This window comes from Hippocampus comes, unplaced genomic scaffold (assembly GCF_001891065.2).
Source record: "Hippocampus comes isolate QL1 unplaced genomic scaffold, H_comes_QL1_v1.1 scaffold114, whole genome shotgun sequence".
Taxonomy (NCBI): domain Eukaryota; kingdom Metazoa; phylum Chordata; class Actinopteri; order Syngnathiformes; family Syngnathidae; genus Hippocampus; species Hippocampus comes.
Genome location: NW_017806197.1, coordinates 141,111 through 157,546, shown reverse-complemented (window position 1 = coordinate 157,546; position 16,436 = coordinate 141,111). Strand labels below are relative to the sequence as shown.

At 41.2% G+C, this 16,436-nt stretch overlaps 1 protein-coding gene across 1 annotated transcript in view; it reads left to right on the top strand.

Annotated features, from left to right (window-relative positions):
• Positions 1-16,436, top strand: part of LOC109506874 (collagen alpha-4(VI) chain-like) — a 92,394-nt gene that overhangs the window by 11,045 nt on the left and 64,913 nt on the right. The gene's annotated exons all lie outside the window — the stretch shown is intronic.

Sequence of the window (16,436 nt, the reverse complement as noted above, 5' to 3'; positions counted from 1 at the left end):
TGTCCTGGAAAACATATGCAATGCCATTACCGACCAGTTGCCAGGTGAGTCACGGAAGCACAGACAGGGGCTTCTGGGTAAAGGTTTCCAGGTTACGAATGGCGTACAGTTAACTGGTTTGCTGGGTGGCGTCGGATCACGTGAATAGAAAGCTCACAGTTGACAGGGGTATTACGAAAAGTTATCTGAATCATGCCGCCAGGGTTACCTTGAACCCGCCAGGTTAAGCGGGATGCGCATTCCCCGTTCGCAACCTCACCAATGATGAAAATGTGATTTTGAATATCGCAATTACAACGATATCGCGGTCATCAACACTCATATTACGTGGTTTTTTTTCAGTAACATGCAGCTCTAGTGCCCACTCATTCTCCCATAGCCACAGTGATTGCGACTTTATTTCACCGAATGAATTGTGTCTGTATATATTTAGATATAATATATCTACAGTCAAACCTCGGTTTTCGTCCATAATCCATTCCAGAAGGCTGTTCGAAAACCGAATTGTTCGAAAACCGAAACCACGCTCTTTTTTTTCAAAAAATTATTGTAGTTATTGAACATGTCTGCTCACAATGGAAAGCGACACGAAGAAGCGTCACTTCCTCGTCTACCCGAGGAAGAGTCATTTCCTCGTGTCCGGAACAGGATGCTTTTCTCCGACTTTGAGCAATCGGACGCAACCTATAATGTGCACCGCCATCCAATAGGTCAGCGGTACCCAACTCTCGGGACATTTGGTACCAGGCCGCACAGAAAGAATAAATAGCCTACATTACTTCCGCTTTATTCATTTCGGAATCTTGAAAGATGTTTTATTTTCAAAAATTCCCGGATCCTCTGTTACCTCCGTCGACAGTATGTCACTCTTGATGCACGTCAAGGCGTGCTTCTTGATCACGTGATAGGTTACCGCTAAAATGAACCCAGGAGCCAGAATTTAAATGCAGTAAATGTTTTCATTATCCCCTGCCACCGTCATTTAACGATAATTGACCAAATGCCAAATGTATAGTTAAGGTCATACTGTACATTAAAAAAATTAAAATAATGTAAGAAATAACACATTTTCTTGCGTTTAATCAATCTATCAGGCTCTCCGAGCCCAGTAGGTAACTTGCCATGAGGCAAAATGGTTTGATGGTTTACCGTGGTTTTAAAAGTCAAGGTTTCAATACCCGCTGAAACATTCCGTCACTGCTCATGAGCTTTTTTTTATTTTTTTATTTTTATTTTTTTTGAGGGGATTGCAAGCAGGGCACAATATGATGGTTGCTTACAGATAGCGCTACATCTGAAGCTAATGATATGAAGCTTGCGTCTTTTTTTCCCTTCTGCTTAGTTGAGCAGAGAGGGGAGGGGTGAGCAGTTACACACAGGAGGGTGGAAGGAGAGGAGCATACCTACATGTTGACTTTTTGCTATGTTCATTAATGGGCATTGTCCTAAAAAAAAAAAAAAAAAAAACATGGTGCCAGAAGGTGCTACTTAGCCCCAAGGACAACATGAGGACCCTATGAGGTCTGCTCTAAAAAAAAAAAATTAATCACCCGTGAGCGGACATTGTGATTTCAGAATTAAAACAAATTTAGAATAAATGTTTTGTTTTTTGTTCGATTATATTTTTATATATGCATTTTTGTATTGGACAATTTTGACTGCAACCACTCATATCCAAAATAATATAATTTTGTCTTTTGTTGGTAGGTGACGTGTTTGAAGGAACAGGTACGTACACACACACACACACACACACACACACACACACACACACACACACACACACACACACTCACAGGCATTGTCCTGGCAACTGCTGGAGGCAAAATCCACTTGCTCACCATCAAAAACAAGAAGCAATGCTGTGCCTTCACCAGTAGAGGCCAGCATATCACCATCTCCAAATGGTGGCGATTCCTTTTGTACTGTGAGAAAAATACTGTGAAAAGTCTCCCAACTCTAAGAGACAAGGGGAGTAGGTAGGTAGTTTCGGTGACTTAACTTTTTTCATATTTCTCACCAGTGTGCCTGCAGGTAAAAGCTCAGGGTAATTTTACCCTGGGAGTTAATGTGCCAGAAATACTCCAACAAGTAAGTGCATGGAATACCTGACACGTGCAGCACCGAAGTCCACATTCTTGCTCTCATTATAAATATTTGCTCTCTCATAGCTCATCATTAATGCAACTCGTGAGTTCTGTGACGACTGCCAATTCGAATTCAATTCTACAACGGTGACCCTCTACTAGTCACCCTGATGGAAGTCTAACTTCTTCGCGTGCAAGAGGGGAGAAGCCCACTGTTCTTCCAGTTTGTAAATCATGGCATATGATTGTATACACAGGGATGACTTTAATGCACGCTTGTCAACCAATGACAATAAAAGAGCTCAGCACAGATTTGTTTTATTTTATTTGATGTGTAAACAATATTGAATACGGTCAGCAGTTCCTCCTCCTTACGTGTTGACCCGCACTTCTAAAAGAGGATGAGGCAATTACGTCGTAGGAAGTGGAAGCAGTAGGTCCCCGCAGCCCCTGGATCGTTCAAATTAGACAAGCGCTGTCCGTCCTCACAAACCTTTGACCTCGCTGAATTAATTGTATGAAGAGCATGTGCAAATGACTTCATTACTCCACCCCTTCCCCGCGATGAATCTGATGGGATCAAGCAGCCAATAAGCAGAGGCGGCAAAAGTACTTTCACATTCTACTTCGGAACGTGGGTATAAAAATACACGAAAAAAAAAAAAACACCGGGAAAAGTCGTACTGATTCAACTCTTGTAATTTATCAGGTGTCATTTGTAAAGCAGTTCACACTGAAAATTACAATTATATTTAGCTTCATACAATGTTTAAAAATATTGGTGTGGATTTTACGGATCATTTTTTTAGAGATGTAAATTCGTTAAATGTATACGTTTAGTGTTTAAGGATGGTGTATGTAGTCGTACACTCACCTGAATTGTGTGTGGACAGCATGGGATCGGTCCTCGCTCAGTGATGGTGTGGATATGGCTGTGAGTAGTTTGTCCTTATGTGGAGCCTGTGGCTGGCTGGCAACCACTTTAGGGGGTTTAGTCAACATTTTGACCAAAGGCAGCTGGGATAGGCTCCAGCACCCCCTGCGACACTGTGCTGGGTAAGCGGTGTCAAAAAATGACATGACAAATGTTTAAGGTTATATATTAACCTATATTTAATATGTTTATGGCAGAGAAGTAAAAAGTTGTCCCCAACAAAAGAAAATGAAACAAAACAAAAAAATACTCAAGTTCAGCAGTCCCAAAGCTTTTTTTGCTCAACGGACCGGTTTAATGTCACACAATGTTTCCAGGGACTGGCCTTTAAGGTGTGACGAATAAATACAACAAACTAATATGATATGACCCGCATGAAAACTGTGATATTTTCTCTACGTAATAATAAACACGAGGAACGGCATATCTGGCCGCAACGCTGTCTGGTCGCTATGGTAGTGTTGAAACGTGCCCTCAAAATAAGATACAACGCAAACACAAAGTGCATGAAAAATACGACTCACCATTGCCGCATGTTATGCAGAGTGGGCTTGGTGCACGGGAATCTCTCATTGAGATAAATCCGTCTTTTAATAGGACTCCTGATACTGTCGCCTTCTTTTTCTTGAAAGTCGTAGGTTCTTCTTCTGTCTCCTGGCTCGGCCTTCCAAAAGAAACGTTCCAAAAATTTTGCAAGCTCCTTGGTTTCATTTTAGCGGTAACCTATCACGTGACCGAGAATCGCGCCTTGACCTGCGTCAAGTGTGACATCTTGTAGACGGATGTGTTCAGAGTTTTTACTCGGACAGAGTTAAACAAATGACTCGACACACAGGGAAGATTGTCTTTCTGACGGCGGAAGAGGATCTCTGAGGGCGAACGACGGTTATTGCCCCGTGGTCACACTTAGAGTTCCTTGTCCTCCAGTCGGACTTTTATTGTTTACACATTATGCAAAATGCAAGAAAAACACTGCCCCCGATATTTGCAGACCACGCCCCCGGTCCGGCCCTTCGGTCGTGATCTGATTCCCTTGGTTTAAGCTTTGAACCACAGATACATTGATACCTTTCAGTCTGGTCTACAACGAATCAGCAAGTTGCAGACTTGGCAGATGACAAATGTCCGCCTGGGCGCGACACCCATTCCCAAACCGTCTTTTGATGTTCGACAACACTTCGTTCCCAAATCGTTTATTCCCACTTTGTCTCCGAGTCTAGCCTTCTTCCATCTGTTCGCCCCCTTTCTTTGACGTGGTAACTGTGGACTTCAAAAATCCTCCGCCTGGGACGGCCGACACCTTTGCGCACAGACATTTGGGGGCGCTGAATACGCCCCCAAATGTCTAGACATGCCCAAATTAAATTTAACTTTAAACATGATACACTTTTGCTCATAGATTTTTCTATCAGATGTAAAAAAGAATCCGGTAAATTTTCAAAATAAAATATCTTTCAGATTATGAAACAAATAAATAGTAAGTTGTTGTCATGTAAGTTATTTATTCTTTCTGTGCGGCCCCGTACCAAGTGACCCACGGACTGGTATCAGTCGTCACGTTCTTCCACTTAAGGAATATATGGGCTCCAATAAACTCAACTCTCAACTCAACTGTATTTATATACACAAAATGCTGTACATGGAGCCACTAACATATACAACAGTAAAGCAACAAAAACGGTAGAGAGCACCAAACAGTCTAACTAAGATCATAATTTGGATCATGCTGAGTCAATTGCCAAAGAATACAAGTGAGTTTTGAGGCGGATTTTAATGATGGGCAGCGAGGAGGCTTGTCGAATGTTCAGTGGGAGGTCATTCCAGAGAGAGGGACCAGCAACAAAAAAGTTCGATCCCCTCTGAGCCTCAGTTTAGTTCTTGGTACTTCTAATCATGTCTGGTCCGCAGACCTGAGGCGCCGGGCAGGTATGTAGGGGCAGATGAGCTCAGAGATGTAAGGTGGCATGAGGTCATTTTTGAAAACAAATAATAGGATCTTGACTCGTTGAAATTATATGTTCAGAGCTAAGCAGTGGCATGACAACATACCGTCCCAAACCTGATGGAAACATCACCGCGCTTCCAAGTGTCACACCTCTTTTAGTGACTGAGTTTCCTGCCGTGAATGTTACAGATCGATTCCCTGTTACATCTTGGCCCCCTGTGGCAAATGCCACAGAACATCCTGTCATTGAAGCAACGACTAATTTGATTATTGACGATGTTGTTAGTGGAGCTGCACAGAACAGACCACCACAGTCAGGTACAGTGATTGGCCTGTCACTTTCCATGAAGTTTGTTTTTTTGCTAAACTGTTTTCTGGATTCATTACCAATCACGTAATCATTTATGACTTTCCAGAATGCCAACTCAACTGTAATTTTGACAAAGACCTATGCCAATGGGAGCAGCTGGTTACTGATGCATTTGACTGGACACGCCAAAGTGGCTCAACCCCTACCCTCCTGACAGGGCCCCCTTCACATCACACCACAGAACGTTATTCAACCATCTGACTGATCTATAGGAATGATGCACATTTTGTTGGACTAGGAAATCATTGAAAATAATTAAGACATTCAAAAAGAATGTCAGATGGATTCCAACATCAGGCACGCCCTTCGGTACCAACTTCCTTGTACTTCAAGGGTGGGGTTTTTTTTTTCTTTTTGAGCTGTTCTCAATTTGCCAAGGACAAAAATTGTTTGTCTTTTTCATATACTACATACAGTCGAAGCTCGTTTCAACGTACCCCGTTTACAATGTCTTCACCCCGATAACATTCACATTTCAAAGTCCCGATTTCAGGAAATTAATTTTCCACTTGCCGATTTTGCTTACAACAGACGCCTTTATAACTTATGCATTATAATGACAACCAGATTTTTCCCACAAAATAGTGAAAAGGCCTTTGTTACGACAAACCGTGGGAAGCTTAAAGAGATTTGTTTTCTCTTTATAGACACGTTAGCTAAACCCCGGTGGAAAAAGACGCCATGGACGAGACTACTAGACTCCTGGCTAGCTCACCACTAAAGAGATTTTTGTCTCTTTATAAACATGTTAGCTAAACCTCAATGGAAAAAGACGCCGTGGACGAGACTACTATTGTCGTAGAAAAATATATTTGGACAGAAAAAAGAGGTAAACAGATTACCAGTGAGAGCGTGCTCGTCTGACATCGAGTGCCGTCAGTCTGTACTAACTTAGCTGTTGTCTCGGCAAGGCTAGCTTAGCTGGTGTCGTAGATCAAAGCTCTTTGATGTGTAACGTCTGTTGCGTCGGCACTGATTGGTTGAAGCCAAAAGACGCGCGTGTGCGTACATCTTCGCGCTGACGCACGCACAGCAGAGAGCAGAGGACTATCGACTGCTGAGTCGCGCTTCGCTCGAGTGGCGTCGCTACAAGCTAACTGCCGCCCCATCTGTCGTAAAATATCAGAATTTACACATAAGAACAGCATGGCAGTTCAAAGATAAACTGTAACAGCATATTTCTCATTCATGATGTGACGAGTGAACTAAGAAAACTCTCGTCACCCTTCCACAAACATACAAACGAAAAGTGCGAGGCCTGTGCGGAAACTTCGATGGGAGAATTTTGAATGACAGGATGAAACCGGACGGCACCGTGGCCAAGTCTGTTCAAGAGTTTGGGGAGAGCTGGAGAGTGTGACAAAGTAATCGATGAGAAAACTGCAGTCCGAAAAGCCTGTCAGGATATCGCTGACTGTTGGGGGCAGAGCGGCCTCCTCTCCCCCGCGTGTTCGTTGAATTTCGGAAGAGGAGAATGTTGGTAATCCAAATAAAGGCTGGAATTGATGAACAGTTTCTTCAAAGCTTTTAATAACAGAATATTCCGGGCACCCGCAAATTACAGACAATGGCTGCGTGTCACGAGTGCGAAGCAGGAAGAGATTCACATCATTTTTGTACCATTAGAAGGGCGGTACCGAGACACAAAGCGTGATATCATAACTTTCGTTTCTCCTAAACTGACTCTCAGCTTGTATCAACTAGCGCATTCCAATGTATGTACATCTTGAGCAGGGAGTACCGGTATTCCAATTCCAGGTGATGGTTGTTACAAAGACGCAAAGCTACCCTGCGGGCATGGGAAAGTTATACATATACGAGAGATGAAACCACGTGTCCCCCTTTCCTTCAAGACGGACTGCTGTGGCCGTCCGCTCGGTGACTTGGAAGGGACCCGTCCACCTGGGTTCAGACCATTTTCGTTTAATTACTTTTAACCACACAGATTCGCAAACATTCATTTCTAAAGGAGCGTCTGGTTGTTTCTTTGTCAATTGGGAGAAATAATTAGTCAGTTGTTTGAGCCCAGTAGGGCCTGGAACTTTGGGCGCAGCTAACGGAGCTGTGGGTGCAGGAAATGGCCTGTTGGTCTGGCATTCGAATGGAGTCCAACCTTTTGAAGAATTTACCGACATCCGAACGTTCATTAATGCCAATGGAAGCGCTTGTAACCAAGTCAATGTCGATGAAGCTAAAGCCTTAGCTAACTTTTCTTTGATGTTCCTGTTCATGCGCTCAACTTGTCCTTGCGATTGTGGATGATATACAGACCCAAAATGATGTTTTAATCCTAACATTCTTTCTACATCCTGGAAATGTTTGTTTTTGAAATGAGTTCCATTGTCTGATCTGATTTTTCTAGGAAACCCATGCGTTGGAATGTAGTGGCGAACCAAATGTTTTATCACTGTGGTTGCTGTTTCCGTTCTGCAGGGGTATGCCTCTGGCCATCCCGAGAAAGAATCTACTATTACTAGCAGATATCGAAATCCTAAAACAGTTCTAATCATGTCCGTAAAATCCATTGAAATCACCTGACCGGGGGCGTTCACGTCCGGATCGTGTACGCCCTGGGGTGGTTTCGTTGTAGGCATACTGTTATACCTATTGCAAACATCACATTCCTGTAGTTCACCTTTAACAATGCTCCTCATGTAAGCATACCACCAAGAGTGGAGTCGTCTCAGTGTTTCATCCACACCTACATGGCATATTCCATGGGCTTCAGAAATTAAAATTTTCAGTCGTGCCTGAGGTGGAATACATCTACTCTCTTTTCGCCATATGCCATCCTTATCTTTGACAAATGTTGGGGGAAGAGCCGCCTCCTCTTCCCCCTCGTGTTCGTTGAATTTCGGACGAGGAGAATGTTGGTTCTTCAAATAAAGGCTGGAGTCGATGAACAGTTCCTTCGAAGCTTTTAATAACAGAATATTCCGGGCACCCGCAAATTACAGACAATGGCTGCGCGCCACGAGTGCGAAGCAGGAAGAGATTCACATCATTTTGATAACATCAGAAGGGCGGTACCGAGACACAAAGTGTTATATCATAACTTTCGTTTATCCTAAACCGATTCTCAGCTTGTATCAACTAGCGCATTCCAATGTATGTGCGTCATGAGCAGGGAGTATTCCAATTCTAGGTGATGATTGGCACAAGGACGCCAAGCTGCACTGCGGGCATGGGAATGCGACACAGCATGACCAAATATGAGCAGAATATAGACTTCACTGACACACAATGTTTACCCTCATCTAAGTTATTTTCTTCAGACCGAGCTAAACCTGAAGAGTCAATCGCATGTATTCGTGCACACGGTTAACATCATGTTTGTTGGTACCATTCCTGAATGCCTGATTTGAAAACCAGCGAGGTCAGGATCACAAAGCAAATGTTCTCTTCTGTTTCCCAGCCATAATAATTGAATGCGACACCAAAACAAAAATTATATGAGGCTGCTTCATCGCTCGAGGTAATCATACAACATTCCTACCATTGAATAGCAGAGGGTGTGGCTACTGATATGAAAGCAGATAAATTAGACAACAAAGAAGGGATAAAAAGAAATGAAAACAAAAGTACCGGTAGTCATTTGTGATCGCATCCTTCTTGGGAGACGTCAGGTGTTTGGTTCAGAAATGAATCAGTTTATTTGGTATTTCTTTCTGTTGGTGTCTGTCGCGCTGATTAATGGTGAGTCCTTGTAACATTTGTTATTTAAAGGCTTGAATGAGTTTCATTTGTATTGAAATATAAAAAGTAAGCTGTACATCAACACCGCAAATTAAAAACAAAAATTCGTGTCAGGGCCACAATTCTCCTCCTTTTTGCATGTTGCACATAGCATGTAGGCAGGGTTGGTGTCTCGAAAAAAGAAAAAAAAAAAGGCAATTAAAAAAAAGTGATCTCAGTGAAATGAAGCGCTAAAGAGACCTTTTGTTTTAAAATATATATCACAGTGATCTGTCAAATTTAACATTTTGACGTTTAACCCTAACTCACTCACTTCCAGGAAAGTGAAAGGCAAAGCCTCCGAGACATGAATTGATGCTTGAGTTTGACTTGACCTAAATTGAGGAAAAAGGATAAAAATAAATAAATAGAAAACCCTCATAACTGGACCTTGTTTGTGGTTGTTATGCATAATTCATCTTCAAATAAATAAAGACTAATTTCTTCTCTCGGCAGTATGGACAGAGCTGTTGGTCATGTCGAGGCACACCCTGGCAGCTGTGAGCAAAAAGTGCTCACAGCTGATTCTCAACCACGACAAATTGTGCATCCATGTCCTTTTATAGACCGTCGAGAGAAAAAAATACAGTGAGGATCAAAGATGCAAATTTGTTCAAATTTTCTGGTCCATGAGTGCACTCGTATTGCTAACGTTCGCGAGCTAATGTGCTAATCCTGATCGCAAATGCTAACCACAAACAATTGCAACGTCTTTCCAATGTAAATTCACGGTGAACACACCCCACTGATGAATAATAGCGCAAAAATTTACAAAATACATTCTATACAGGCTGTGTTTGGCTGAGAACACGAAGTTTCAGTGCATCTTTCAAGGCTTTAAAGTAAAACAGGAAGTGTCTCACGCAAAAACATCTGGTGTGCCTTTCACAAGAACTAATTGACCTTACAAAATAAAGCAGGTCTGTAACTGGAGAAACAGAACGCAAATGTTACATGGCTCTTCGGAATACACAGTGTTGTGTTTGTATATATTCATGACATAAACGATGTCCTTTTCTCACTTATTATTATTTTTTTTTTTAAACAGCGCAAATCACCGGAGATGATCCAGGTAACATCCACTACTGCAGGAGTGTCAAAGTCCTTTTTGTCACGGGTCACTTTGGGGTCTTCCCTCGGACGACTTAATGTTTAATCATCACATGTCATTATTACTTGTGCACATCATATTGAGGGATTGATAGTTTTGAAATCACTCGTCAATTATTTGTTTGTTGTTCGTTCGATTTTTGTTCAAGCAAGTGTAAACAGGGTCACAAAATTATTGCAAAATCTCAACGTTATTTATTAAACATGATAATTTGACATTTTGGGAAAGATTTGAGCAAGGATTCTGGAAGTTGACACATATGATTTGCTTCACGGGCCACGTAAAATGACTTGGCGGGCCAAATCTGGCCCGTGAGCCTTGAGCTTGATACGCGTGCACGACTGCCTTCAGGTACTGTATGCATTTTACAGCTTAGCTGTGAATCTGAAGCTTTATCCAGTGTAATTGGAGTATTAATGTTTCAGAAAATAAAAATAGAATGTACCGGTCGTCAAAACTAAATTACATTGTATTTGTTATGAGTCAGATTTTTTTTAATGGCTTCTAGCACCTGAAAATTACACCCCTGCTTTACATATTGTACACCAAAGTTATAATTTCCAAGGGAAATTCAAACATTTTTAAAAATAATTTGTTTTAAATGCCTAACGCATGGTAAGGTAATAATGTAATAAATTACAATGGAATAAACAACATGTTTTCCTTTCTCTCTCTCTCTCTCTCTCTCTCTCTCTCTCTCTCTCTCTCTCTCTCTCTCTTTCTCTCTCTCTCTCTCTCTCTCTCGCGCGATTGTTTTTTTTTTTTTTTGTCCAACTTCAAAGATGCAACTCCCATCATGCCAAGTCACTACGGACGCATATTCTTCGCACATTGTACACCGGAACAATGATCGACGAGGGAAGCTTGTCATGTTCCGTTTTCGGCAGCAGGTGGCAGGCGGTGCATTCTGGCTGCCTGCACACCTGCTACCTATTTGTTAGTATATCCCACATAATTTTCCTTGATGGAAAAATGGGTCTGGGTTCTTATGGGTTAAGCACCTGCTTTATCAGGGCTGTCTTTCTGACTATTGCTTGCCGTTCCACTGCTTTTCCCCGTGTGTTGGTATTTTCGCTCTCGTCTTAGTTTCCGTACGCTAGTTATACTCGTCGGCTTTTATGGTGTTGTCTTATTTTGGTGTGTAACAGTATTCGAATTTATTTTCTTCGTTGCCTTTTGTGCGAACGCTTTTTGTTATTGGGTTTTTTGCATGTTTTCCTGGTACTCGTTTTGACCAGCGTTTTTTGTTGTCTCTTTTCTGCGGTGCGGTTTTTGTTAATAAATATTATTTTCGTACGGGGTTCTTATTGGTGTCTGCTGTTTCGGGAATCCTATATTTCAATTTTGTTGCGAACGAAGCGTGTTCCTTTCCGCTTCGCTTGCAACGTGACAAAGCTCAAACAATCAAATTCCCAATTGCGTCCAACCGAGTCAAAAGCGAATGTGTTTCAAGATTTTAGGCCGATTCTGCTGTTTTTCATGCGAAATATCTAACAAATAATTTTAGCAATGTTACAACTACAATATAAGGTTGCACTATAAGCAGTGCAATAAATTCAGATGGAATAAATAACATGCGTTTTTTTCTTCATTTACATGTCAGGCGACGGCAGCACAGGTGTCTTCCCATTGTTGTCCATTCATAAATTAAAATAAATTACATACATGGGGGGGAAATTGCTGCTTCGCGGATTTTCGTTTATCGCTGGTGGTTTTGGTCCCCATTAACCGTGATGAAGAGTGATGACTATATTCCAGAACAGTGATCGACAACGGAAGCTCAAGCGCTCAAGCGCCCAACGCCATCCAACCAAGTCAAAAGCAAATATGTTTAAAGATCTTACGAAGAATGTTGTTCTTTTTGCATCACATCTTACTGATCATTTTAGCCGGGCAACAGTTTTACAACAGTATCTGGTTGCATTATTAGTTCATCAGACGGCCACCAGCTAATATCCACTTCACAACCTCTCACATGATCCCGTAGCCACAGCCGTTTCAAAAGTATTCACCAAATGCCTTATTTGAAGTGACAATAGCGCTGTCCATTCATGACTTAAAATGGAATAAATTGTTTTTTTCTTTTCTTTGCTTTTAAGATACTCCTGCCAGCAGCCAAGGTAACCGTCAACATGTACACGTAGCACACATTGTATTCCAGAACAATGATCGACAGTGGAAGCGCAAAAATTCAAGTGCCGAACGGCGTCCAACCAAGTCTAAAGCAAATAAGTTAAAAAATTTGAGATAGTCCATTGTTATTTTTGACAAACGTTTAAATAGTTTTCACCAAATGCCTAGCCTGGAGTGAAGATAACACTGTTGATTCATGACTTAAAATGAAATAAATAACAGATTTTTTCTTTTCTTTGCTTTTAAGGTCCGACCGGCAGCAGCCAAGGTAACCTTCCACACATACACATGGTGCATTGGACCCCAGAACAGTGATGGACACGGAAAGCTCAAACACTCAAATGCCCAATGGCGTCCAACCAATTTTAAAGCAAATATGTGATAAATTTGAGATAGTCCATTGTTAGTTTTGCGTTATATCTCACTGATCATTTTAGCCGAGCAACGGTTTTCCGACAGTATTAGGTTGCATGATTAGCAGTTCATCAGACAGCCACCAGCTAATATACACTTCACAACCTGTCACATGATCCAATAGTCACAGCCGTTTCAAAAGTATTCACCAAACGCCTTCTTTGAAGTGACAACAACACTGTCCATTCATGACTTAAAATGGAATAAATAACATGTTTTTTCTCTATTCTTTGCTTTGGAGGTCCGACTACCAGCAGCCAAGGTAACCGTCTACACGTACACATGGTGCATTGTACCCCAGAACAATGATGGACAAGGGGAGCTCAAAAGCTCAAGTGTCTAACAGCGTCCAATCAAGTCTTCAGCAATTATGTGAAAATTTTTAGATATTATATTGTTGCCTGATATCTGACTGATAATTTTCGCCAAGCAACGGTTTTACTACCTTGTAGTAACGAGAGTATTAGGTTGAATTATTAGCAGTTCATCAGACGACCACCAGCTAATATCCACTTCACAACCTGTCAGATGATCCCAAAGCCACAGCCTTTTTAAAAGTATTTACTAAAAGTCTATTGTGGAGTGTAGATAACACTGTCAATTCATGACTTGAAATCGAATAAATAACAGATTTTATTTTCTCTTTTCTTTGCTTTTAAGATACGACATCGAGCAGCCAAGGTAACTGTTGTTAAGATATGATTCCTCTCTGTTAGCTGGATTTGAATGAAACAATGTAGAATGCTATTGAAGGTATTTCCTGCTTACTGTGATTACAATCACCTTTGGTAACCCCTCACCCCCACTACTTTTATGACCCCTCCAGAGGACATGTCAACATCAAAAGAGGAACTGTTATCTCAAGTATCTGTGTTGCAGCTATTAAGGGACTGCGCTTTGCTATGAGTACTATTGATCTCAGTCTCTTTCCTGAACATTTGTTTGCACACTTAAAACAAAATATGTGGTGTTAAAGTTTATCTTCTTCCTCCTTGGTTGATTAACGGCCCCCCAAGTGTCTCTTCCGTTGTTCCCCCGCACCTTGGGTCGGTCCCTGATCGCTGTTAAGCCCCCCTGGGAAGACCTCTTATCTCAGGATGTATGCACAGCAGGGGTTCTGGAACTTGCTATCACACCAAATGGTGGGTCGTGGTGGTTTGGTCTCACCCCACCACTCCAAATGTCTTCCAGCCACGCCGGGTCAGATGTCATGTTACTTTCTTTGTTTCCGGGATTTGCATGAGAGGCGTACCTAACCGCCTCTCATTATCATATTGTCTCTATATAATCTCATGAATGTGTTTCTTCTACGCTTCCTGATTCAAATCTGGACCCCTCAGGAGCCCGAATCGATTCGTAAACTGCAGAAAATAAATTAAAACCCCTTCGAAGTAACTGTACATCGCCTCCAGCCTTTATTTGGATTGCCAACATTCTCCTCGTCCGAAATTCAACGAACACGCGGGAAAGAGGAGGCCGCTCTTCCCAACACTGTCTACACATACACATGGCGCATTGTATTCCAGAAAAATGATCGACAAGTGGAGCTCAAACGCTCAAGTGTCTTACAGCGTCCAATCAAGTCTTCAGCAAATATGTAAAAATTTGGAGGAGGTCCCTTATGTTTACCTGATATCTCATTGATAATTGTAGCCGAACAATGGTTTTACTACACTGTCGTAACTAGAGTATTAGGTTGCATTATTCGCAGTTCATCAGACGGCCACCAGCTAATATCCACTTCACAACTTGGCACATGATCCCACAGCCGTTTAAAAAGTATTCACCAAACACCGCATTTGAAGTGACGATAACACTGCCCATTCATAAATTCAAATGGAATAAATGACATGTTTTTCTTTATTCTTTGCTTTGAAGGGACTACTGTCATCACCCTAGGTAGTAACCTTCCACACGTACACATGGCGCATTGTATTTCACAACTTTGATCTGCAAAGGAAGCTCAAATGCTCAGATGCCCAACGGCGTCCAACCAAGTCTAAAGCAATATGTTCTCTTTTCTTTGCTTTTCAGATACGACTGACAGCACCCAAGGTAACCGTCTACAAGTACATGTCGCAGGTTTTTTTCCCAGAAAATTGCCCCACAAAGGATGCTCAAACACTCAAGTGCCCAACATCGTCCAACCAAGTCTAAAGCAAATGTGTTTCAAGATCTCATGTAGAATTTATATTTCCATCAAATAATTTTAGGTAATTTTAGACGCGCAACAGTTTTACTACAGTAAAAGGTTGAATGATAAGCAGTTTATCAGACGATCACATGCTAATGTCCACCTCACAACCTGACACTTGATCTCTTAGCAACAGCCGTTGAAAAAGTATTCACCAAACAGCGCATTTGAAGTGACGATAACACTGTCCATTCATGCCTTAAAATGGAAAAAAAAAAATCCTTTTTTTTTTCTTCATTTACATTTCAGACACTGGTAGCACAAATATTTTCCCAGCGTTGTCCATTCATAAATCATGACATTTTTTTTTTTTCACCAAACGGCTAATGCACAGATCATACTGTACATTCAGAAATCAAAATGGAATAAATAACATGTTGGTCTTTTTTCTTGACTATTTCAGTGACCGGCACTGAAGGTAACCTCCCACATCTTCGGTAGACTCACCTTGGTAAACGGGCTGTCACGTGAAAAGAGCTTTTCCACCTTTGGGACTCAAATCCCTTCACACTGTTGCCTCATTTACATACTGACAACGCAGCAACAGGGGCAACAGGGGCTTCTGTATCTTTATGGAGCAAGTCATGCTTCTTTCATTACTTTCTTAGCTTTATTCCTTTTGTCTATTGAATGGTGGGGGTTCAATTTTTAAAATATGTGATCCAAACTTTTTTCTTTTTCTATTTTAGACATTGACACATTTCTTGACCGACTCCAACTTTAAACCGTTCATCTTATTCCGACCATTGTTGGGTTTTTTTTTCAAAATTCAAATACAAAATACAGAAATTATAATTTTTGTCATTCCCTGCTTTCTAAATTTTTTGACCAAAATCAAAATGTTCAATTTTGACATTTTCTGCTCATTCCAGGCCATTGCATATTCATGTAAGTCATTGAATATTATTGCTGTCAAGCGATTAAAAAAAGTTAAAAGATTAAATTATGATGTGTAATTAATTGATCTAATTCATCGATATTTTAATCTCATCTAAAGAGTACTGAGAAAACCCCTATTTTCATTTTTAATTCATTACATTATTGAGGCAGATCAAAAGACAAAAAAAGTGGCATTATCAAGTCTTTCATTGTTTGCAAACAGACTTGAATGGATGCAGTCCTAGCCATTCACTTGCTGCTGGAGTTGAGACTCATCCCAAGTCTGACCTGCGACCTTGAGTTCGGACCACCAGCATGAATGTCACCGTTGTGTTTGTTTTTGTGAATCTCCAAGCAATGACAAAATAAAAATAGAACATCAGGTCCATAAAAAGTGCTTCGGTTAACATATCGAAAACAGTAAGAACATTTTTCTGAGCAATACAAGTACTCAAAGCTGAACTTATTTCGGATCATTAAAAAATAAATAAGAGACCCTTCAATCACAGTGCTGGAAGGTAATACTGAGAAAATAACACTGTTCAACATGAGAAAATAAAGTGCTGAAATAAACATCAACCACTTCTGGTAGGCTACTGAGTCAAGATCATGTATGGATGAAGATTAAAAGGTC